Raw genomic sequence first — 24,959 nt, forward strand, 5'->3', positions numbered from 1 at the left:
TCCTTTGTCTTTCCCTTTATCTCTTACTCCCTTCCTCCATCACAACCCTAGTCTCCCTCTCTTGCACCATCCCCCTATCCATCACTCGTCTCTTTCATATTTCACTCCTTCCCTCCATCTCTTATACCCTTCCTTCACGCTGCACTGCTTCCCCCTAGCCATTACTCCCACTCCACTTCTCTCATCTCTTCCTTCAACCCCCACACGTCCCTCTTATATCCTTTCTTACTCCTTCCTCATGCAGTGCCTCTATTACACCTTTCTGAATTTTTTCACACAATCGCACTGCATTACAAACCCACACTTTTTCCTTTCCTTCTTTCTACTTCTCACTCCTCTCTATACCTCACTTTGCCCTTCGTGGCTCGAGACATTGGAAACTCTCACACTTGTAGTATTATTAAGGTGAGCATTATAAAATGGCCGCCCCTTCCCCACCTTTCTTTGATAGAGCGCGCAGGTCACCCAGCTAGGATATTTTTACTAATACTCACCAGGCCCATAATTTTCATACACCTTAACATCAATTAGGTAACTCACGCTCTACTATCAGTATAACTTGAGATTCTGTACTACTAATTCCTATATCTGTTAACCTAGCAATGTAGATACTAGGAATCAAAACACATGGGATCTGGGAGTTGAGTTATAAGCTAGGTACTCAATAACATTTTATACTATTTGTAAAATATGAAATAGCCACAGACTCTGGGTAGGTTCAAAGGTTTATCTAATCATCTTCATCATCATATGCCATGATCATAAGGTTAAAACATATCAAACTGTCTTTAATCAAAATCATAAACAACGTATAGCTATGCAAGAGATAGAGTATACTAAGCATTTAAGAACTTTAAACTGAAGGAAAGTAGGAACAAGGAACATGCTATATTTAGATAACAATCTTTCTCAACGTTGATTAAAGGAGGGTAAGGAAAGGGAACATGCTAATTAGCAATTCGAGATTTAGAGTTTAGCATAATACCAAAGGGAAGGTAAGATTTGGAACATGCTATTAATTCAGCTTAGCTCCTACAAGGGAGTGTAAGAAAAGGACATATACTAAAATAGAAAACGATTTAGCATTTACTAAAGGTGGGTTGGAAAGTGGAACATACTAATAGTCAACAATACATTAATATCTCATTTACCAAGGGACGGGGAAGAAAATGGAACATATGCAATCAAAGCTTTGCAATTTCAGGGAATGTAAAGAGAAGAACGGAATTAGGAAGACAATTACCCACACAGACTTTTTATTTACCTAGGATAGAGTGAAGACCAATCCTGGTCACCGGTCAGTTGGAAAAGACGGGAAGAACCCCAGGGACTTAAGTGCCAGTAGGCGAGCAGGTGCAGCTCATGGACAGTCAGGACAGGATACCCCAGAATTTGGATCAGGACCTGTTCACCAAAGGTTACAACCAACACCTGCAGCTTCGGATGCAACGCCTGCGCTACTCCCTCTCTTCAAGGAATCTGCCAAAACCCCGATTGGGTTCTCGAACCTCCCAGCAAAGTGCTTCGCCAGCACTTTCAATTTCCAAATCCCCGAATGGGTTTTTTCTCGAACCTCCCAGCAAAGTGCTTCGCAGCTCTCTGCTTTCAGTCACCTATTGAGTGTGTTGGGTCAATGACAGGTCAGCTATTCGGACAAGTCGGACAATTTCTCTAGCTAAACCTACGCTAGTTATACTGTTTTTCGAGTCAGTGTACCATTCCCCAATGTTGCAAGTGTAAGGATCCCCTATTTTGATTGGGCAAAGGAGGAGGACAGGTCACCACACCACCTATTTTCGAAACTTTCTCAGGCTTAATATTCAATTTCTTTACCGACCCTTAAATTCCAGGTTCTCATATGCTTTTCAGATAACAATGGTGAATACAATATTCGTATACATTTGTTACAACTTTAGTACAGTTCAGCTTCTTCTAGCTGGGTTGAAGTTCAGGTTCCCAGGAGCATCTTCTCAGTCAATCAGCTCCTTGGTGGGATTTCAAAGGTCATCTGCTCTGGAGACTCGCGGATCTCGCGCAGACGCAGTTTCATTCAAGATGGAGCACAGCGTTACAATTAGGCCAAGTTTTCGAAGTGGAAATGAAATGAAAAAGAAATAGTTTTACACGTAGAAAAAATGATTTCACTGTATACCATGAATTTCTACCCTACTCCCATTACTTTATAATAAACTATAGCATTAGGATTATGCATAACGAACAGCTTAGCGAAAGCGGCAATGCAAGCTTCGAGCATGTGAGAACACAGAGCAGCCATTTTAGCTTCATTGCGCATGTGCAACTATTTTCCCACCAAGACATTGAATACGTCACGTCACATGGATATGACCAACGCATGCGCAGTCTAAATTCCCGCGTAGCAGCGGCCATTTTAGATTGTAAGCGTATTAAGGATAATAAACACATAAGCAAGCTTCACTTGGTCGCCCCGTATAATGGAAAATGTGCTAAATTAGTAAAACGAACATGTTGGTTACTTTATTAATGTTATTCGAAGTCGCTTACGTGCAAATCCTTGCTCCATCAATCACTATACTGTTGGTTTTGACTGCCTGTTCTGTTGGTTTTATTGTTTACATTTTGCGCTATTTATGGAGTTTTTGTTCCGTACTTGTAGTGTTTTATGTATTACTTGTACTCTAATTAAGAATTTTACTATTTTTATTTTGGCGATAGAGTTTTGTTTTATTTATTTTTTGCACACTGACCTCATGCCATCCCACCTTCCCCCTATTAACCACATGTGCAGTCTGTTGCCCCCTTCACACAGAACAAAAACACATCCACTTCTATCTCTCTGCATCAGCAAGGCTTCCGCAATTTGTGGGACATTTTACCATTGGGCACACATCATACTATTCATGCCCATCCTGGGTCCCCTTTCACCTAATCTCCATTTGATGTTCATCTGCATTGACAGATAGGTGATCAGTTGCTTTGGCCTGTTGACGTCCTCCTCTCTTCGGTGCTCTATTGCTTCTGTCTCTTGTCGCTAAAACAGGACAAGCTTGTTATTGTATTCCCACATCGTAAAAGGTGTCCTGGCAGAGAAGTGAATTTCTGTTCATATATTGTCTCTGTGTAGGCACTTACACACCACACAATTCAACCTAAACATTTACATTCTACACTACATATTTCGGCATCAAAGCACATAATTCAATTCATCAACACAATTACACAAGACATCACATATATCCAATACACACCACAGATTTCATCATCATGCCAAAAAATTCAACAGCACAACACATAAACTGTACTACATACCACTCCACAACACAAAATACCATGCCACATAATTACACTCTATAACATACAGTCCCACTCCACATAATTTCAGTACACTTAATACCTCATAATTACTACCCACATAATTCCACTGCACACCATTCCACATAATTCCACTACACAAATCCACACCACACACAATTACACAACTAACAATTCCAATCCAAACCACAAAATTTCACTCCACCAAACATACATCCACTCCAAAACACATGGATAAAATACATAGTAATTTACAACACCAATGGCTTCAACTTTCACAAATGCAAGACCCATTGCATTGCAAATGCTTGTTACTTTTCCTGCATCCTCAGTGGAGATGAGGGGAGGGGTGACACTCCTCCTCCCAAATGTGAAGCCACAGCTGAGCATTCACTGTATTCTCCTGCCAGTTGCTATTTCCTCGATTTCTAACTTTACTCTTTTGATAATATTTTTCTTACCAGAATTAATCTCCTCTTTTCCTTCTTCTACAGTTTTCATCTTAACCCTCAAGAAGTACTTGCAAATTAAGACACAAGGGTTGATTTCACTGTCTATCAAAGCACTGTATAACAACTTAATAAGCTCTACACAGCTTGATCTACTCATTTGATGGCAGAACATTAGTGCTCTTGAATAATGTTTGTACATTATAATAGTCAAACTCTCACCGACTTGGATTACATTGATGAGCCATATTGGAGCTTTATTATAAGTCTTAGGCATTGCTTTGGGTTTCTCTTTCTTTCTATCTTATTCTATATGGTTTGTTATCAGCTAACTGAAATATGGTTAACAAATTGATAAAGACAGCATATAGAAGTACTCTTTTTAATACAATATACTTCTTTACACATAATTGAAGGCCCAGGCACCCTTCCATATTGGAATGATTGTTCTGTAAGCCATTCGGTAGTTTGAGGAAAATTCCAGCGTTGTCCACTCAATTCTCAAATTCTTCAATAAGATGGCTGGCAAATATTTTACCTCAAGTATCTAAAAGAACTATTATTCTGGAGCCTTCTGGCTTAGACCGACCACTTCTTAAAAAAAGAAAAATAGGTATTCTGGAGCTGTGTTATAGTTCATGATAACATTGAAGAGAGATTTAAATAAAATGCCCCAAATGTATTCAAACTTTCATTATTTTGGCTGAAATCCAATCCTTACATACCTGAGTAGTACAATGAATTGGACCCTTGCGTAGTTCATTAAATCAATTACCTTCACTTAATCTCCATTCAATCTTTAAAATTACAATACATTTATTTTTATTCTTGTTAAGTTTAAATATTGTTAGGTATTAAATTAACAAAGCCTCCTCTACCAAAGGAGATGCAACAATAATTTGTATTCTTCCAACATAATTTCCAAAAAATGTCCCCAAATAATTGGTTATTTTGTATTTTCTGTAATATCTCAATTATTTAAAGCACCATTCTGTGCAGTTTGTCATGGACCCCAAAACATTCAAAGGTATTTGTACTAGTCTACGGTTCCTTCTAATTAAATAACTAAGTCTTGGATTCACAAGAATTGACAGCAACAATATGGGTATACCTTTTGCTTCCTCACAGCTTTTAAGGTGAATATCCTCACCTTTTCTCAGATGGTATCTGTGTGTTAAAATCGCCTAGTGATATTACTAGGAAACTGGAATATACAGTTTATACTTCTTAAATTAATTCAATCAAATACTTTGAGTATTCTTAAAATTGTCCCCCCCCCTCCCCTGAGCAATGTATGTTTAATACGCAATTACTCAATCTGGATAAAATCATATGGTGTGATTGTTTCTTCCTCCTAAACCATCTCCTACAACTGTTAGGAATCTACTATGGCTGAGAAAAATTCATTTTGATTTGTTACTGAGCATCAACAGACCAACGTCCAAACTTTTAAGTAGTTTCCTTTTATACTTGATATATTTAGCTTTTAAAGGTTACGTTCCTAACTCACAAGTTTCTGTCAGGGGTACTATAACCATGCTATTATTTGTCATTTTCACCTCCACATCATGCTGCTATTTTTTAGCCCATGAGAAATTCTGAGTCATTATATTCCATGGCCCTTCTTTAGGAACCATAAGGTCTCTATGCTGGTGTTTCTGGTATCAACGTGAAATCCAATTGCAATCATAATTGCTATTATCTTGATCATCCTTGTCCTTGCTTGCATTATTATTCTTTAATTGTTTTTCTTATAATAATCTTCTGGACACATTTTTGGGAGGCCCTTCATCCCTTTCGATTTTTCTTGGGCTACATTCTAATTGTTACATCTATTTTGCTTGTGTGAAAGCGAACTGCCATTTTCTGGCCTCGGCCTCACCAAATCAAAATCTCCTTATCTTAACAGCTGATTGCAAGATCTACTGAAGTATTTGACTTAGACTTCACAATTGGTCCTTTTGGGAATCATATTAATTATATGTCCTTTATTGAGCTCGTTCTAAGGTCGAAGACAGAATTCTTCAAATTCAACTTTTCAGTATGATTTGTGCAGCTCATTTTGTCTGTAAAATATCTTCAGACTTACTAGAAAATTAGGTAAACCCAATTTCCTTCCCATTAAAGTTTCCTCTGCTCCTTGTTCAACCCTTGCTCATTTTTTCTTTTAGGTCACATTGGCCTCATAGAGAATAGGGTTAAGGTTCCCTAGATTTGGGTTGTGGATACTGAGAAAATAACTGCTTCAATGCTTTCTTTTCAGAATCGTAAGGCTATACTTTGGGAAAAAAATAAATGTGTCTCACTGGCCACCTTTGTGTTCAGTAGCTCAAGCCTTCAATCTTCCTTCTTTATGCCACAAGGTGACCTTGCCTTGAATTCTGTTAAAGTTACATTTTTATTATGCAAACCTACGCCAAACTACATGTTCAATCTCACTAATGCATTGTACAATAGTAGGTAGATCATTAGATTTCAAATTCTGTCAATAATTAAATGAAATACTGTAAATGACTAGCATTATTAATACTCATGCAACTCCTGGAAAATCTACAAGATCCATATTTAAATCAAACAGCAATACTTCTTCCTCTGCTGATATATTCCTATTACGTTTAACCATAATCCAATGTGTAAATTCAAGTCATGTAGCAGTATATTTACAATTGATTTGCATTTGAGTTGGCTTAATACTCACTTTCTCATTCAATATGTTTTTCATAATGCAATATTCCTTATGAAATAATGGATTACTACGAAACTTGATAAGGAGAAATAAACGGTTGGACAAGATATGTGTTAATACATAAATATGAGGGAGCCCCAAGTATTTCCGATTATCCTACAATGTGTGTGCAGTATCACAAATTCATTTTCTACCTCTTTAAAAAAAAATACATATTGGGTGAGTAAACTTTGTGAGGAGCCTATTGAAAGATATAGGTCGGAGACAGTAAGGAGTTTTCTGTTTATTCCGACACAGCCTTCCAGCTGCAACAGCAACACAGGCAGCTGAGCAAACTGATGAGTCCCACTGTCATCGGAACTTTGGCATGCCTGTCGGCGCGAGCTAGGGGAAACCATAGGAAGCAATAACAAGGCGGGAAGGTGAAAAGGACATAAAGGGCAGCTTCAAATTAATAACACATCTCCCTTCTATATCAGCAAGGAACTGGGTTACAAATAGGGATAACAGAAACTGGCATATTGACAATTGTTTTGACTGAAATACATGAAACTGGAAGTTAAGAACAAAATAACTACTTAGTACATGTATTAAAGATTCTCTTACCACAGTAGGGAACAATACCTTTCCGTGAGGGTTAGACGAGAGTCAGCCATCATTGGAACTTTGACATGCCTGCTAGAGAAAGCAATAACAAGGGGGGGGGAATGGGAAAAGGACATAAAGGGCAGCTTCACTATAATAACCCAGATTCACAATTAGACTTTACAACAGAGCCCTTCTGGGGAACAGGGATATCAGAGCCTCTTGGTGCCTGTTCAATAAGTACAGACATTTTTCAGGAGTCAAGAGACACTGAAACATATGCCATCTTGATGCCCAGTAATACAACTGTACATCTGGTCTCTGTGTACCCTCTTTGCTTTTGGTTCCCTGAAATTCATGGGTTTTCTCAGTCCAAATAACATTAATTGAAGATTTACTTAAAAATGTTGGGTTGAAAGATCCATGAAAAGAGTGAAGTCAGGTGATTTTGGTTTCACCTTCTTCTCAAGATGGTTCCTTCCCAGATGAGATAAAAAATGTTATGTCAAATTCCACTCCTAATGAGACCTTGAATGTCAGTAATGGGTCTCAGCATGTGTCTCACCATGCAATGTTCAAACTCATGGTTAATGAGTTCTATCAAATAAGTCATCATCGCAGTCAATGGCTTTTTGACAAATTATTATCTGACAATGGATAAATTAAATATTTTACAAATGTGATGGCCACAAGGTCCACTGTTTGACAAATCCATTATATCCAGTGGCACCTGTGATTTGGCAGATGTGATATCCATCATGTATGTGATGGTGTAAACTGTCTGACAAACTCTAAATTAAACCCTTATTCTAGCAAACAAAAGCTAGCATTAATAAAAACTGCATATCAAAATTGCCATCAAATGAAAAAGAGATACAAATTAAATAAGCATTCAAATAGGTATATTTTGATATGACCCAGATGTATGCCCTTTTTTGTCGATTTGACTTTATAAACAGAAAAGAATTTTTGGACAAAATCAGTAACCCAGCATTATGTCCTGAAGACTATAACAAATTTAACCAGCCAGTTACATGCCAAGAGATTCTGGATAACATCGCTTAAGCCAAAGGTTCTTAGCAAATAGAATACAAAGTGTATTGAGTAATGTTGTGTATAAATACCAGCAAAGGTTCTTTCAAGGAAGAGATTTAGGCACACATAAATCAGCGTTTCTGTTCTCTGCAGATAGAGCTTCAGTAACATCCCAACCTCATCTTGACATTCTAATTGGGTCTTGGGTCCTCCCACTGAATTAATTCCACGTGGTGGCGCTATTGAGCAGCAGAAGCACAGTGCGCAGTTCATCGAGTCAGGAGAGGTGCTGGAGCGGCGGCGGGCCGGTGGTGCACCCGGAGGTCCGGAAGCCGACCGCCCTGTTGCCTGCGGGGGAGCCGCTGGAGGAGTGAGCGGCGGAGGAGCGAGCAGGCGGCGTGAGCAAGAGGGATCGTGAGGCCTGCAGCCCGGCTCCCGCCTTCCTCCACTTCCACTTGCTGCACCTCGAGACACGAGCCAGACATGAGCCAGGCCAAGCCAAGCTGCAACCGGTGAGCATGCTCCCTCCTGAGTTTGCACTTCTTTTGTCCCATGCTGCCAGGCATTGCCATTAAAGGGGAAACATCAACTTAAACATTGAAATCTATCCAGCTCAAGTTTTTAAGCCTAATTAAAGTAGGCTAATCTAAGCTAAGCTGAAAAACGAATCCACTTGCCGCTCCCCCTACACACTCCAGCACCTCCTGCCCTCCCATCCTCACCCTCACTCCTCTGCCTATGCAGTGATACAGGAGCCAGAGGCTCGAGGTTTGAGTCAGGGGCAGTAAAAAAAACCCTAGAGAGGCTGAGGGGGTTGTATAAAAGGGGTGAAACTGCTGCAGGGGCAGTGGCAGTGGCAGTTTGCGTTATAGTTGCAGCAGGGAGCTATTAACCCTCACTAACTCTTGCTAAATCCCACTCTGAACTCCCATTAACTCCCATCAACACCTTACTAATCCAAAAGCAGCTGAGAAAACGAAGACAAAAGGAGACACAAGGAGATATAAGCATATAAGGATACGAAAAAGGACAAAGGACAAAGAGAAGAGGAAAAAACGCGAAATGAGGTCTGGGAAGCCAAGGGACAACGCCTCACCTACAAATCCCCCGAAAAGATTAAGAAAAACAAAGAAGAATCTCAAGAGGGTTTTAATGGATGTGTGTAACGAAGGAACTGGAAATGGAAAGAACAAGGGAAAGAACGAAGTTGAGGAAGGAGAACCCTCCCTGATTTCCCCCCTGTTCACCAGTCCTCGAGGCTCTAAAGCTTGTGACTATTTACACAGCCCCTCCAGCAATAAACTGGGCTTTCAACCAAAAAATGTATACAAAATTCGCATTCATTAAAGATCCCAACACAGTCCTCTATTTAAATAATGCCAGCACAAGCGATCTACCAACACCGCTCCAACCTACCGAAACAAACATGACAATTCCCCTAGAGCAGGAGCTAGAATGAGTGGCGAAGGAGGAAATGAACCAGGCCGATCCACAAAAGAGGGAACACATCTCTGAGGATGGTGCATCTGCAACCAGCGGAGAAATGAACAATGAACCCCCGGGGAACCAACCAGCACAGGCCCACGGTCAAAGACAAGAGTGGGCTGACCCAAACGCAGAAATAACAGCAAAAGGCAATGTGCAAGACCACTCAAAAGCAATTATAAAAGCGGACCAAAGGGTGAATCCAACCCCCAACCTCCCACCAAAAGCAAGCAGAGAGAGGCGTTCCACAACCCCCACAAGCTTTATGAGACAAAACGAAATACACAATGGCACAGAGGAGGAATACCATGAACGCCCTGCACCCCAGAGAAGAATGCAAGGCTCACCAGGAACCTCTGCGGGCCATGATGGACCAGACAGGTCAACAAACTGGGGGTCGCAGGATCTACCCTTCAAGGACGACACACAGATGAGTGAACTTACGCAGAACATAGACCAAACAACACAAAAAGAAATATCAAACCGCAAATACATAGTGACAACGCCAGCGGACAGACAAGTAATGCTTGCACCCAAGGACATGAAAGAATCAACAACAAGGGCAGATTCTGATGCAGCAGGGCAACCAACCACCATAATAACACAGGAAACAAGAGACCAGGGTCAGTGCTCACTCCAATTTAATGACCAACTACATGACAAACTCGATAAACCCGAGCTGCAAAAGGACGGCGCTGAGCAAGGTCGTGCCCCAATATTAGCCGGAACAAATATCCTGAGTCAATTAACTGCCTCTAATACACAACTGAGTACAGGACTTACAATACCCAGGATAAACGATTTCGAAACCTCGTACCTCACTCCGGAAGAGTAGGAAGAACTGGTAGCATCCTACCCCGCGGAATCGAAGCAAGAACTGCCAGGTGAGAGTATCTACGAAAACCCGGAAAAGGAAAGATCAAAGGACAAGGAAGACATCTGGGCATCCCTTCTGCACACAATGCAACTATCAGCAAATGCCATTCAATACCAGTCTGATAAAATGGACTTACAACTCTCTGTCCTTAACTCCCTGTCAATATTCGCAAGCTGAGACTCAATTAATAGAGCTGAACTGCTCTTGCATTACAATAGTGGATAAATTGGTAACACTACCAACTGCATTGGATAATCTCCTCTCCGACATTAGGGACGCAGTCAAAAACAACCATCCAAGCATTCACGTCGAGAGCAAACAGGAAACTGCGTTGTATTTGCAAGCCGAACCACAGCCTCTAAATCAGGAGAACCCAAAGATAACCTCAGACCCACTTCTGTTTAGGAAAAAATGAAACGATAAGAACATATCAGCCAATAACAAACAACAACCTGAAGGAGCCCAAACTCCCCCTACAGAGAGTACAGCGCATTACAAAAAAACTTGTCAAAAAGACAGAGTGTCAACCCTTCTCCAACAAGGAAAAGAGGAAGAAAACAGAAAAGGAAGGGAAGAAGCCAAAGGAAAACAACAGGGGTTATAGCATGGTGCAAGGGCTCCACTAGTGGGAAATCAGCAGCCAATCCACTACAAGTCAGGCTGACAGAGAGGAGAGATGCATCAGACCATGAGTGCGCCAACACAGAAAATAAAAAAGGAAATGGGAAAAAACTTGAAACAAACCCGTCACTAGAGAGAAAGCCTACCAACAGCTTCCCTACCAAAAGAGAGAAAGTTACACCAAACTCGCCACAAGCACTGAAGAAGACTGGCAAAGACAATACAGAAAAGGGGCACAACCCACAAGTAGCTACGGATCCAATTAACAGGGAAAACTTCAAAAGAATTCGACCGTGCGATCAAAGCCACACCAAAAATCCCACTCAGATAAGGGATGATAAACAACCTCGAACAAGCCCCCAGCGGGCCAAGACAACCAGGGTAAACACACCTAGACAAGAATTGAAGAAAAGCAGCAAAATGATAGACAAATGTAATGCAGTAGGAATCGAGGAATCTCTTGGTCGAGGGGAAGCCCAAATCAATACCATTGACAATATCCAGACATATGATAGGAGGAAAGTTGGTACGACCATAGTAATGTTTCACCCAGAGTATCAATCATGAGGCCCAATCGATATCCTAAATAGGGGAAACATACAATGGCTACTGAAAACCATAGACAGCCTCAAAACCATATCATCAATTGACTTGGAATCAGTAGAATTCATGGAACCCTTGGTGCAACCCAGAGTAGAATCAACATAAACAGTATGGGTCACAGCAGAATTCCCGTAGAGACTACTAAAAAAGAAAAAGCAAAGTGCGACTCCTGGGGAATAAAATTACAGCCTTTCTTTCAATCAAGATATCCAGATCCTCTACTGTATGACAGTCAACAAAGGGAAAAAACAAAAGAACCATCTCTAAAAAAACTGTCCTAAGAGGAGCTAGAAGTAAAACCCTAGGGAGCTTATCGCATCGAGACCAGCACAACATCAGAACATCGGTAAACGACAGTCTGCCCTCGCCTAACTGGAGCTGGCTCTCAAGGACCCTAAATGTGAAAGAGACAAAACAACACAAAATCAACCAACACAATCAGTACCCTAAGCTTATGTTCATGGAACATCAACGGCATAGGAGATAAATTCTCAGACGTGGACTTAAACATCTACTTGCAAAAATTTGCTATCATTTCTTTGCAAGAAACCTGGTCCGATTCTCCCACAGCGTTGTCGGGATACAATTTGAATTTTCTGGTAAGCAGACATAATATCGAACCCAAAATATAGGCAGGACATAATATAGACTACAAAAATATCGAGTTATATCGATATTAATAGCCAAAATATTGAATCAAAAATATAGACTAGACATAATATCGACTAGATAGAATATAGACAAAAAAAATCGAAAATAAGGTACGTTTTTACTATTTTGTAATAATTGTGTAATATAAATCTGTAGCGGGTAGTGGGTTTATAGGGGAATAGGGTGGGAAGTAATTTAAATATAATTAATTAATTATGTAAATTATTATTAATTGTGAAATAATCAATAATCGGTAATTAAATAAATATAATTGGTAATTATTAATAATGAATTAATTGATAAATAAATCATTTTTAGTAAATTCGTTTCAGTAGCGGGTTGTGGGCTTATAGGGGAATAGGGTGGGAAGTAATTTAAATATAATTAATTAATTATGTAAATTAATAATAATGGTAAAATAATTAATATTTGGTGATTAAATAAAATATGATTAGTAATTAATAATAATTGATTCATTGATAAATATATAATTTATAGTAAATTAGTTTCAGTAGCGGGTTGTGGGTTTATAGGGGAATAGGGTGGGAAGTAATTTAATTAAAAATAATTAATTATGTAAATTAATAAAAAATTTGTAATAATTATTAATTGGTAATTAATTAAAATATAAATATTAATTAATTATAAATATTTAATTGATAAATAATTAATATTTAGTCGATTATTTTCAGCAGTGGGTTGTGAGTTTATAGGGGGATAGGGTGGGAAGTAATTTAATAATAATTAATTAATTATGTAAATTAATTACATTTTTTTATTAATTAATAATTGTCCATGAAATAAAAATTAATTGGTAAATAAAAGTCATCGGTATAGGAAAATAAATTTACTTGGTACTAATATTTCTATAAATTATAATTATTTATGAAGTTTTTGCTTTCCCTACTGTTGCACCCACTGGAGTAGTAATAGTAATTTTTACCCCTACGCTATCCAGCACTTTCCCTACTCTAGCACCCACTGGAGTGGGAATAGTAATTTTAACCCCTACGCTATCCAACGCTTTCCCTACTGTTGCACCCACTGGAGTGGGAATAGTAATTTTAACCCCTACGCTAGCCAACGCTTTTCCTACTATAGCACCCACTGGAGTGGGAATAGTAATTTTAACCCCTACGCTATCCAACGCTTTCCCTACTGTTGCACCCACTGGAGTGGGAATAGTAATTTTAACCCCTACGCTATCCAACGCTTTCCCTACTGTAGCACCCACTGGAGTGGGAATAGTAATTTTAACCCTCACGCTATCCAACCCTTCCCCTACTGTTGCACCCACTGGAGTGGGAATAGTAATCTTTACCCCTACGCTATCCAGCGCTTTCCCTACTGTTGCACCCACTGGAGTGGGAATAGTAATTTTAACCCCTACGCTATCCAACGCTTTCCCTACTGTTGCACCCACTGGAGTGGGAATAGTAATTATAACCCCTACGCTATCCAGCGCTTTCCCTACTGTTGCACCCACTGGAGTGGGAATAGTAATTTTAACCCCTACGCTATCCAACACTTTCCCTACTGTTGCACCCACTGGAGTGGGAATAGTAATTTTAACCCCTACGCTATCCAACGCTTTCCCTACTGTAGCATCCACTGGAGTGGGAATAGTTATTTTAACCCCTACGCTGTCCAACGCTTTCCCTACTGTTGCACCCACTGGAGTGGGAATAGTAAATTTTACCCCTATGCTATCCAATGCTTTCTCTACTGTTGCACCCACTGGTGTTGGAATAGTAAATTTTACCCCTACGCTATCCAACGCTTTCCCTACTGTTGCACCCACTGGAGTGGGAATAGTCATTTTTACCCCTACGCTATTCAGCGCTTTCCCTACTGTTGCACCCACTGGAGTGGGAATAGTAAATTTTACCCCTACGCTATCCAATGCTTTCCCTACTATTGCACCCACTGGAGTGGGAATAGTAATTTTTACCCCTACGCTATCCAACGCTTTCCCTATTGTTGCACCCACTGGAGTGGGAATAGTAATTTTAACCCCTATGCTATCCAACGCTTTCCCTACTGTTGCACCCACTGGAGTGGGAATAGTCATTTTTACCCCTACGCTATCCTACGCTATCCAATGCTTTCCCTACTGTTGCACCCACTGGAGTGGGAATAGTTAATTTTACCCCTACGCTATCCAACGCCTTTGCTACTGTAGAATTCACTAGAGTTGTTACAATAAATTTTAACCATTTTGCTATGCTACAGTAAAAATATTATATATGTTTATTTAAAAATATGTTTTTATATATATATATATATGTATTATTTTCGTTATATTTTTTTGTAATTTACAATAAGTATTTATTAATATAACATTTATTTAATAGTTTTAAGTAAGTTAATATTAAATATATTTATTATTACATTAGTTTTAAATTAATTTAAAGACATTTAAAAAAACGATATTTTGACAGTCTATATTTTTGTAACTCGATATTTTAGAGTTGATATTTTAGTACTTACCAGTTTGAAGATAGCCAGTCGATATTTAATCCACGATATTATGGTATCTCGATATTTTGATGGTCGATATAATTTCAGTGATCCGAATTTTCCACCATCTACGCAGAGCTCACTGTTTGGCCATAATAAAGGTAGTCTTGCCATTTACAGTGTGTTATCAGTGATAACAGAATCAGTTCCATTAGTTTACAACATAGCTTTCCCAAATGCAATTCAAGTACTACGACTGTCACTCCTTGAGCAAGAAACAAAAGAGGATATAATTGTAATAAAACTCTATTTGCATCCCAGGGAGAAAATGAAGGGAGCACAACAGCTGAAGGAAGAACTCGTAAAACTGATAAAAATGAGAAAACAAACAGCATAATCGTCACAGGAGACTTCAACCTGAATATGCTTAGCAACTCGGCCCCGTAAACCACCAATGAGGAGGATCCGTTTGCCAGGGAGCAAAACCGTCAAGACTGTACTTCGGGAGGCGGAAGCACAAAAACAGCTAGGAGCCTGTTGGCCAAACTAGAAGAGCTGGGCTTCAGGGCACTTAACGGCAGATTTTCAGGCTACCGACCACAATCCTCAACATTTCACAGTACACTGGCAAGCTCCACAGTTGATTTTACATTCTTCTCTCGCAGTTTGTACCACAGGGTAAGAGACTTTCCCATCTGTCCGATGGACTACATCAACCACCTGCCCCAGGAAACAACGATAGATACACCGAAAATACCAAGCCCGCCAGGCGCCAGCAAACTAGGCTTGGCCTTCACAATAAATGAAAGACGGATAAAGTGCAAAACCATCGACCCACAAAACCTCTTAGCGCAAGTTAAACAAGCTCTTGTTGAGGCACAATCCGCATCCTCAAATCTAATTATATTCTGGGAGTTATTCACAAAAAAACGAGAGACACAGCTGAAAGAAATGGGCACACAAAGCCAGATGGAAAGGGCAGTATCGCGACACATAAGAGCTATTATAATTTTCAGAAAGGACATCAGGCTAAAAAGGCTGAAGCCTCAGATAAATCACACCCTGCGAAGAGTAAAAACAGACTCCACTGCCTGCCAAGCGCTGAGACAGCTAAAAGGCAACCGCAGGAAACTAATATGGCAACTAAAAAAGGATGCAGACGAGGCCTTCTGGGGTAAACTCCTGCTGAACAAATAACAGCTCACAGTTTTGGCAAAAGATCAATAGTGTGATCAATGAGCAAAGCCAGGGGGTCGAATCCCATGTGACGGAAGAGGCCTGGACAACTTATATTAGCACACACTTCTGCGACACCCAAGAATCGCGGAAAGAAACTGGCAACTCTAATATCAGGAGCAAAGAACATATTTCCCCACACAAAGAAATCTCTATAGGTGACAGGGAACTACTAATCACGAACTTACAAATAACCCCCAGAATCTCAAAAGAGAGAACAGAGGGAGCCCCTGGCCCAAATGGCATACCCCCAATCATATTCAAACAAGAATCAGAACTGGGCCACTGCCTTCAAACCCATGTTTGAAAAAATATGGCAGACCTCAACAATGCCACAATCATGGAGGGGGCAATAATCTCACCAATATTCAAAAAAGGTGATAGAAAAGACCCTAGAAGCTACCAGTTAATAGCCTTACTAGATAACGAGGCAAAGTACTATGCAGGCCTATTACTGCAGGAGCTGACATCGTGGGTGCAAGAAACATCAGCAATCCCATTCAATCAAACCGGCTTCAGGAAAAACATGGGGACGACCGCAAATATTCTAGCCTTGTCACTTCTGATTGATTCAGCGCTAAATGGAAAACAGCCCTTATACCTGTGTTATATTGATTACAGCTCCGCCTTCGATCACGTAAACAGAAATCTGCTGTGGCAAAAACTAAAGAGAATGAAAATTCCTTCAACACTGCTGAATCAACTAATCCTCTTGCACAGCGACACGTGCGTCCAGGTTAAACTAGGAACCGGGGACTTCTTAACTAAGATAATCCCAACTAGCACAGGAATAAAGCAAGGCTGGTGTTAGCGCCAATTTTATTTAACCTCTTTACGGCCGAACTATCAACCACACTAAATGAAAACAACTCACACGCACCAAAATTAGGGGGCACCCTGCTTTCCAATCTATTCTACGCGGACGATTTGGTGCTAATCAGCCAGAATCCGATTGGCTTACAGCAGCTCCTCGACATCACCTCGCAATACTCCAAAACAAATAAACTCAGCATCAACTACAACAAAACAAAAGTCATGTGCCTTAACCATCGCAAAAAGACATCAACATTTAGCTGGTACTTGGACACAATGATATTGGAAGTTACAAACAAATATCGTTACCTGGGAGTAACTATAGATCACAGGGGGAGCTTTACACCACAGCGCAAGGAGATAAAAAAGAGAGGATTAATGACAGCTGTATCTCTAAGGAATCTGAAAAACAAGATCACTGGTCCAAACTTCTCCCCACTACTAAAACTGATCCAAGCTAAATTGATACCATCTATTGCATACGGAAGCGCATTAGAAGGAGTAAAAACAAGAGCGATGCGGATGATGTTTGGCCTCCCAAGGTACACTTCTCTGGCGCAGATCTGACTCGAATTTGGGTTGGTAAAGGCACACAAGGGAGCATACCTCAAAAGCTGGTACAAAATCGGTAGGGGCGAGGTAAACACCCTCAACGCACTCCTCTGGAAAGACCTACAAAGTAAAGATAACAGCCCAGCAAGGCTTTTTCTGGAGGATGCAATAAAACAACTGGGGGTGCAACAATCTTGGGATCTGCAAGGGAACCTGGCAGGTTTTAAAAAAGCAGTAAACAACATTGTCAGGAAAGAATCTCTCCTACAAGACAAAGCTTCACTAACGGAGCGAGCACATTGCTGGCTAATTGTACAAACTTACAATGTACTCACACTACAGACATATCTTTTGACCAGCTTCACCAAAAAAAAACAAAAGAGTCATTTCTAAAACGTCGGCTAGGAGTATTGCCTTCAGCAGACCACATGGCCCCTTGGCTGCGTCCCCCAAAACCAGAAAAATGCCGGTGCGAGAACCATGAGGAAAACATTGTACACCTCATTACTATCTGCAAGAAGCTGCAGCAAGACTGCAGGAACCTGTTGAGACCCCTATTTAATAAAAAAGGAACCAGGTTGTGCAGACAAGCAGCCCTGGCCTGCTTTTTAGGCGCCGAAGTCCAAATGGCCTGCCGACTGGTAAAATACTTCGAAGCCGCAGAAATCAGAATCAATGCAAGGAAAGAACAAACGGATAAACACAGCGCAACCTCCTCACCCCTAGAGCCAAAACATTAAGACTGCTCAGAGTCACAACTGGTTAATAATATCAAACAACAACAGATTACTACAAGCTACGAGCATACAGGGAAAAGGACGGCCTGCCCCCATAAGGAACAGAGACTGCAAATACGCCCTTGAATGGGAAAGGAGGCTAGGATAGACAAAAGAAACCTTCTCTGAGGAAATGCAGAAGCGCCCAGTGGCGAACGAACACTTTTACCATTTTTAATTCTAATTTTTAGTACTGTCCTAACTGAAGCTCTTTTTCCTCTTTTAACTTACCTCAAGTACCACTCCCTATGCTGCTATAAATATTCCTAACTGTTTTTATTGTTGCTGGTTTTGTAATGGTTTTTAATAACTGTACAATAAAGTATTACTTACTTACTTACTTGCCCTACTGATTGATGAGGAGAAAACCTTCCATAAGGTTAAGTCACTCTTTTATTTGCATCTCAGAGGGAGCCTTATTATAAGTGAGCATATTGGTTATCAGTTTCAAACACACGTCAATGATGCCCTATTTCACCCTTATTTTTCAATTTATATTGAACCATTTGCAATCAATCAATCAATTAATCATAGTACTTATAGAGCGCACTACATACCCGTGAGGGTCTCAAGGCGCTGAAGAGAGGGGGGTGCTGCTACAATAAAAACTCAAATAAAACGGCAATACATAACTTAGGGTGACAGCAATACCAACTAGTTAATCAAAGCCTTATGGAGAAGGATAAAGATGGAAGGGTAAGGATTGTATAAAAAACAAAAAACAAATAAGACAGATGAAATAAGAACACAGCATTACAGAATAACCAGCAATGTAAAAAGAACTTTTTTGATACTGCAACTAACTCAACCATTTTTTACTGGTTTTCTTCAAAGGAAGATGCCAATATGATTGAATTATTCCTTCTAGTTCATTCCTTTTCAGCATTAAGCCTGCAAATCGCTCCGCATCAATGGCACTACTGGTTTAATGGGATATATTTCCTTTCATCATGACAAATTCAAAAACATTTTCCTTCTATTGGTAATATTTTTTTGTTTAGGTTTCACTCACAAACATTTCTTATTTTGTGGTCTGTGATTTTCAGCTTTCACTCACAAACATTTCTTATTTTGTGGTCTGTGATTTTCAGCTCTGCTTATTCCAACACTTCATTTCCACGCCTTCAACGTTCTGAACAAAAGCAATAGTCACAGTTCACGCAAGTTCCATTGAGCAAATGTATACTAGTCACATTTGTGAAAAGCAATTCTCTTTTCTGACTCCTGACGGCTTGACTGAAACCGAGTCTGGCATCAAAGCTTCACTTCTATATCAAGATATGAGTCATAAAGAGAATAATTTGATAAAAGTTGCTCCGGTCGTTTCCCCTTTGACTTAGTTTCATAATGGTATCATGCAGCAGTCTGAATCTGTAACATTTAAGCTGACAAATAGCTGTGTCAGACTGAAACAATAAGTGAGAATGAAAAATGCAGGGACTAGAAACATTTTGTCAGCGGTTACAATATTCTTGCTAAAGGGATGTTTTCTCGTTTAGTCGTGAAAAAATACCAAATGCTGTTTCATTTGAATGTTTTGAGGTTTTATTGACGTACTGTATTGAATAATATTTCCAGCTCATATAAATGTAGAAAAATGGGTTAGGCCAAAGCAATTGGGATGCTGTAAAATATTATATATGTGATCAAGGTACGTCAGTACCGAAACGCGTAATGGCCGACTGAACAACAGGTTAATAAACCAGCAAATTTTAAACTTACTTGGGTCTGTGCTCCACGTTTCTTTTCGAAAGGAGAGAGCGCTTGCATCCTGCTCGTGGAGTGGAGAGGCGAAGATATATATATATATATATATATATATATATATATATATATATATATATATATATATATATATATATATATATATATATATATACATATATATATATATATATATATATATATATATATATATATATACATATATATATATATATATATATATATGTAATAGAAATATAGAAAAAGGTGGAGTTCAAAAAAACGTTTTTCCATCGATGCATTTTCACAGGTGCTGTGATGTAGTATCCATGAGGAAAGCGCAGGTGGATTTTTATTCGCTGCTAATGAGGTGGCGAAGTCTTGGGCTCCTCAGTATGGACGAGTTCAAATATCTTAAGAATGACCATCCAGCCACACCTGTTTTGTATCTTATTCAGAAGATACACAAGAATGTTGAGAGGCCGCCCGGCAGACCTATCATCTTTGCATGTAACGGACTGTTGGAGAACACCACAGTGTACATTGACTCGTTCTTACAAGAACATGTATCTAATTTGCCATCTTTTATTCAGAATTCGGGTGATTTTCTGAGGAAAATCAACAATGTATCATGGAACACTGATTATTGGCTGATCACTTTGGATGTTTCATCCTTGTACACTAGTATTCAATATCAAGATGGCATCATGGCAGTCCAATACTATCTGGGCTTTAGACCATTACACATGTCAGAGCACAATAAAATGCTATCCGCCATGATTACCTACTGCCTACATAACAACAATTTTATGTTCAATCATCAGTATTTTCAACAGATTAGGGGTGTTGCTATGGGGGCCTGCTTTTCTCCCAGTTATGCCTGTCTCCATATGGGCTACTGGGAGAGGCAGGTCCTCCATGGTGAGCACAGTGAGATCTGTAAAGAACATATAGTGCATTGGTATAGATATATCAATGATATATTCTTAATTTGGCAAGGTTCCTATGAACAAACAACAGCATTTGTTGATATCATCAACTCCAATGACTACAATTTGTCTTTCACTTCCAATATTAGCCAGCAGAAAGCATTCTTTTTGGATGTTGAAATTATGATCATTGATGGCAAACTGCAAACTCGGCTCTTTAGGAAACCTACAGCTGGCAACACTGTGCTGCACGGCACTAGTCACCATCCGGCGCATCTGATACGCAGCATCCCCTACGGGGAGATGTTGCGTATCAGGCGAATTTGCAGTACAGAGGCACTGTGTCAGAAGGCATAGGAGGACAACAAGACTTGGTTCCTAGCAAGAGGGTACAAGAAGTCTGACATCACGAATGCCATAAGAAAGGCTAATGCATTTTCTAGGCAGGAGGCCCTTGTACACAAAAAGAGTCAAAAGGTCAGTGCAGCAGATGTTCAGCAACCAACCAGGTTAATCGGGACGTACAAAAAACAACATGGGGCACTCCGTAAGATAATCAACAAACATTGGTGCCTTGTAGGTAATGATCCTATTATTGGTCACCTGTTGACATCCAAGCCAGCCAACACCATCCGTAAAGCACGCTCGTTGAGCGATGCATTGGTTAAATCCAGTCCGGAGATGGCTTATGTGAAAAACTGGTTGCAAGGCAGTAAAGGATTCAGGAGATGTGCTAGTTGCAAGGCTTGAAAGCAGGGAGTCAATAATAGCAGCTTTACCAACCCATTTTCCAATGTCCCCCGCACTATCATGAAACAGCTTACTTTTAAGACCGAGAACGCAGTTTATGTGCTGGAGTGTCCATGTGGCCTGCAATATGTGGGTAGCACCAAGTTGCAGGTACACAAACGGATACTCCAGCACATTAGGGCCATCAATACCACTGATGCATCATACCCGGTTGCACGGCATTTCAAGGAAAAACATGAGAACAAAAGTGAGCTATTGCGATATTTCGTAATAGATGCTGTGTATCCGCAAAAAAGAGGAGGTGAAAGGGAGGCTACTTTAAGCTAAATATATATAATCCCGCTGTGTCTTTACCCATGTTTTTTAATCATGTTTCACTCATGTTAAAACATGTTTCTCGTGTGCCTGCTGGTCACGAGTGCAAAAACGACATCCAGAGCCTATCACTTTCTGCATTATGTACAAACTAACACTGGCAACAGAAACAATAGTTTCATCACACACAAATGTTATTTTGCTTATATTTAATCATGTTTCAGTCATGTTAAAACTTGCTTTTTCGTGTGCCTGCAGGTCATGAGTGCATAAACGGCATTCAGAGCCCGTCTGCATTATGTATAAACTGTTAACACGGGCAACAGAAACACCAGTTTCACCACACACAAATGTTATTTTGCTTTTCTGCCTTCCCCTCAGTAAACATTTAGTCTTAAATCTCCACTCTAGCTTTTTCGGCGCTTTAAACTCACCTGCTCCAACCTTCCGTTCTCTCATTAACTCGAACAGGAAAACACAGACCCTGTAGAAATGTTTAAACAAAGTGTCTGGTGATAACATTCATTAGACCCTGACCATAGCACAATCCCCGCAGAGGTTAAGCCGCTACTGACGCTCTCTTACCTTCTGCCATCAACGTGATGCATAAACATTACTGCGGTTGGAAAATTACAGAATGGACATGCGCTGACAGGTCTTATAGACAGCGCAATCTTTTTTCCATGTCCACTGCTACCCTATGACCAGGTCTTAAACCCACACACACCAGAACCTTTTCACTTTTCTTTCTGCTCTCTCTCTTCATAAGTTCTTAAATCATGCATAAACAAGGTCTGATTCAAAATGAGGTCTTTAAACCAAAAGGACTAAAACATTAACAAATGTAAAAAATGTTTTACGCTTTATTTTACTTTGAAATGTAACACGTGGCTTTGCATAAATGCATTTTTGTATCTTCCATGTCTATTACTGTGTCACATGTCAGTTTTGTCGTTTTCCAAGGAACCAATGGGTTATCATTTATCACTATAAATGTATTACATGCACTTGGTGAAACCAGATGTAGTGAGCAAGGCGGACTTGTCCGCCGAAACGCGTCTGGTCGTCTTTCTTGCAAATAAAGACCCTTGATTTGAATCCTACGAAGTCGGTGCCTGTTTTTCTGAAGACTGTGAACACAGGATTGGGTTCATATATGGGTTCATATATATATATATATATATATATATATATATATATATATATATATATATATATATATATATATATATATATATATAACATATATATATATTACCTACTGGCGATAGCCAGTAGGTATATATAGTTAGGATTTTTTCTCTATGGAACTTTTGAAAATGCTATGCCTAATAACTTTGGCGTTTGTGGACGGAATTGGCTGAAATTTTCAGGAAAATGGCACATTTTGTTTCTGAGCAGCCCTTGAAAATTTGGGGGGGTTCGTCAAGGGGGGGCCGAGAAAAAAGGGGGGTCCCAAAACGCGTTTTTCCCATGTTAATTTCCATAGGGCGGTTGGCCTCACTTTTAGCCCGAACGGCTGAATGGATTTCCACGAAACTTGGCAAAATTGTAGGGACTGTTAGCCCGATGTGCCTTTGCTAGGTCTCAATATATGTGCTTCAGTGAATTTTGAGAAATTAACGTTTAAAACAAGATATATATCTGTAACAGCGCTCCGGGCAGCGCTCCGGTTCGCGAACTTTTCGCGTATCGGAACTTTGCGAAGCGAAGCTGATTGGCTCTCCGGTGTCTGTCAACATTCTAAACAGTCCGGAGCGGCCGCCATCTTGTCTCTCGGTAGGATCGAGAGACAAGAGGAGGCCAAAACAAAGGGGGAAATGAAGGAAAGGGGGCAAGGTGTGCGATGTTACTCGTGTCGACCAGAGACACGTTAAGGAGTCCACGCTTCGGAAGTTGGCTGCCCAATCCTGGTGCCTGCGCAAGCAGTTTTGTTGTTTCGTCAAGTTATTGACAAGTGGCAGCTCACCTACAGCAAAGCAGGAAAGCACGGGACGCTGCGCCATAGCAGTCTGTGACTCCACGGATGGTGTGATGCACTGCCATCAACCCACGACCTGGCGGACCTGTACCCTGTGGGGTGAAGCGGAATAGCGGGGACTTGAGAGGCTCTCATGCGTGTATGAACTGAATGAAGGTCGCCGAGCGCTGCAGACGCCTACAAACACAAGAAATTCCATTTTGGTTTCCCCACGCATTGCCAGCCCAGGTATGGTGAATCCTGGGAGTTGTAGTGTTCACTACCTTACACTGCAATCAGCAATGCGGTCACATGGCTGGGGGAGGCGTGCTCCTATCAATTAGGGAGAGCTGCAGAGACTTAATAGGGCTGGGTGCTTGGACTTTCAGTTTAGCAGGGCGTCTGAGGAAGGCTCACGCCGAAATGCATTACGCCTTACCTGCCAGCAAATAAAGAACCTCTCCTTCAATTCCTCGCTTGTGGCTCCTTCTTTCAGTTCTTACTGGAGGTGGTGTGCGATGTTACTCGTGTCGACCAGAGACACGTTAAGGAGTCCACGCTTCGGAAGTTGGCTGCCCAATCCTGGTGCCTGCGCAAGCAGTTTTGTTGTTTCGTCAAGTTATTGACAAGTGGCAGCTCACCTACAGCAAAGCAGGAAAGCACGGGACGCTGCGCCATAGCAGTCTGTGACTCCACGGATGGTGTGATGCACTGCCATCAACCCACGACCTGGCGGACCTGTACCCTGTGGGGTGAAGCGGAATAGCGGGGACTTGAGAGGCTCTCATGCGTGTATGAACTGAATGAAGGTCGCCGAGCGCTGCAGACGCCTACAAACACAAGAAATTCCATTTTGGTTTCCCCACGCATTGCCAGCCCAGGTATGGTGAATCCTGGGAGTTGTAGTGTTCACTACCTTACACTGCAATCAGCAATGCGGTCACATGGCTGGGGGAGGCGTGCTCCTATCAATTAGGGAGAGCTGCAGAGACTTAATAGGGCTGGGTGCTTGGACTTTCAGTTTAGCAGGGCGTCTGAGGAAGGCTCACGCCGAAATGCATTACGCCTTACCTGCCAGCAAATAAAGAACCTCTCCTTCAATTCCTCGCTTGTGGCTCCTTCTTTCAGTTCTTACTGGAGGTGGTGTGCGATGTTACTCGTGTCGACCAGAGACACGTTAA

Source organism: Lissotriton vulgaris, chromosome 1_1 (genome assembly GCF_964263255.1).
Source record: "Lissotriton vulgaris chromosome 1_1, aLisVul1.2, whole genome shotgun sequence".
NCBI lineage: Eukaryota > Metazoa > Chordata > Amphibia > Caudata > Salamandridae > Lissotriton > Lissotriton vulgaris.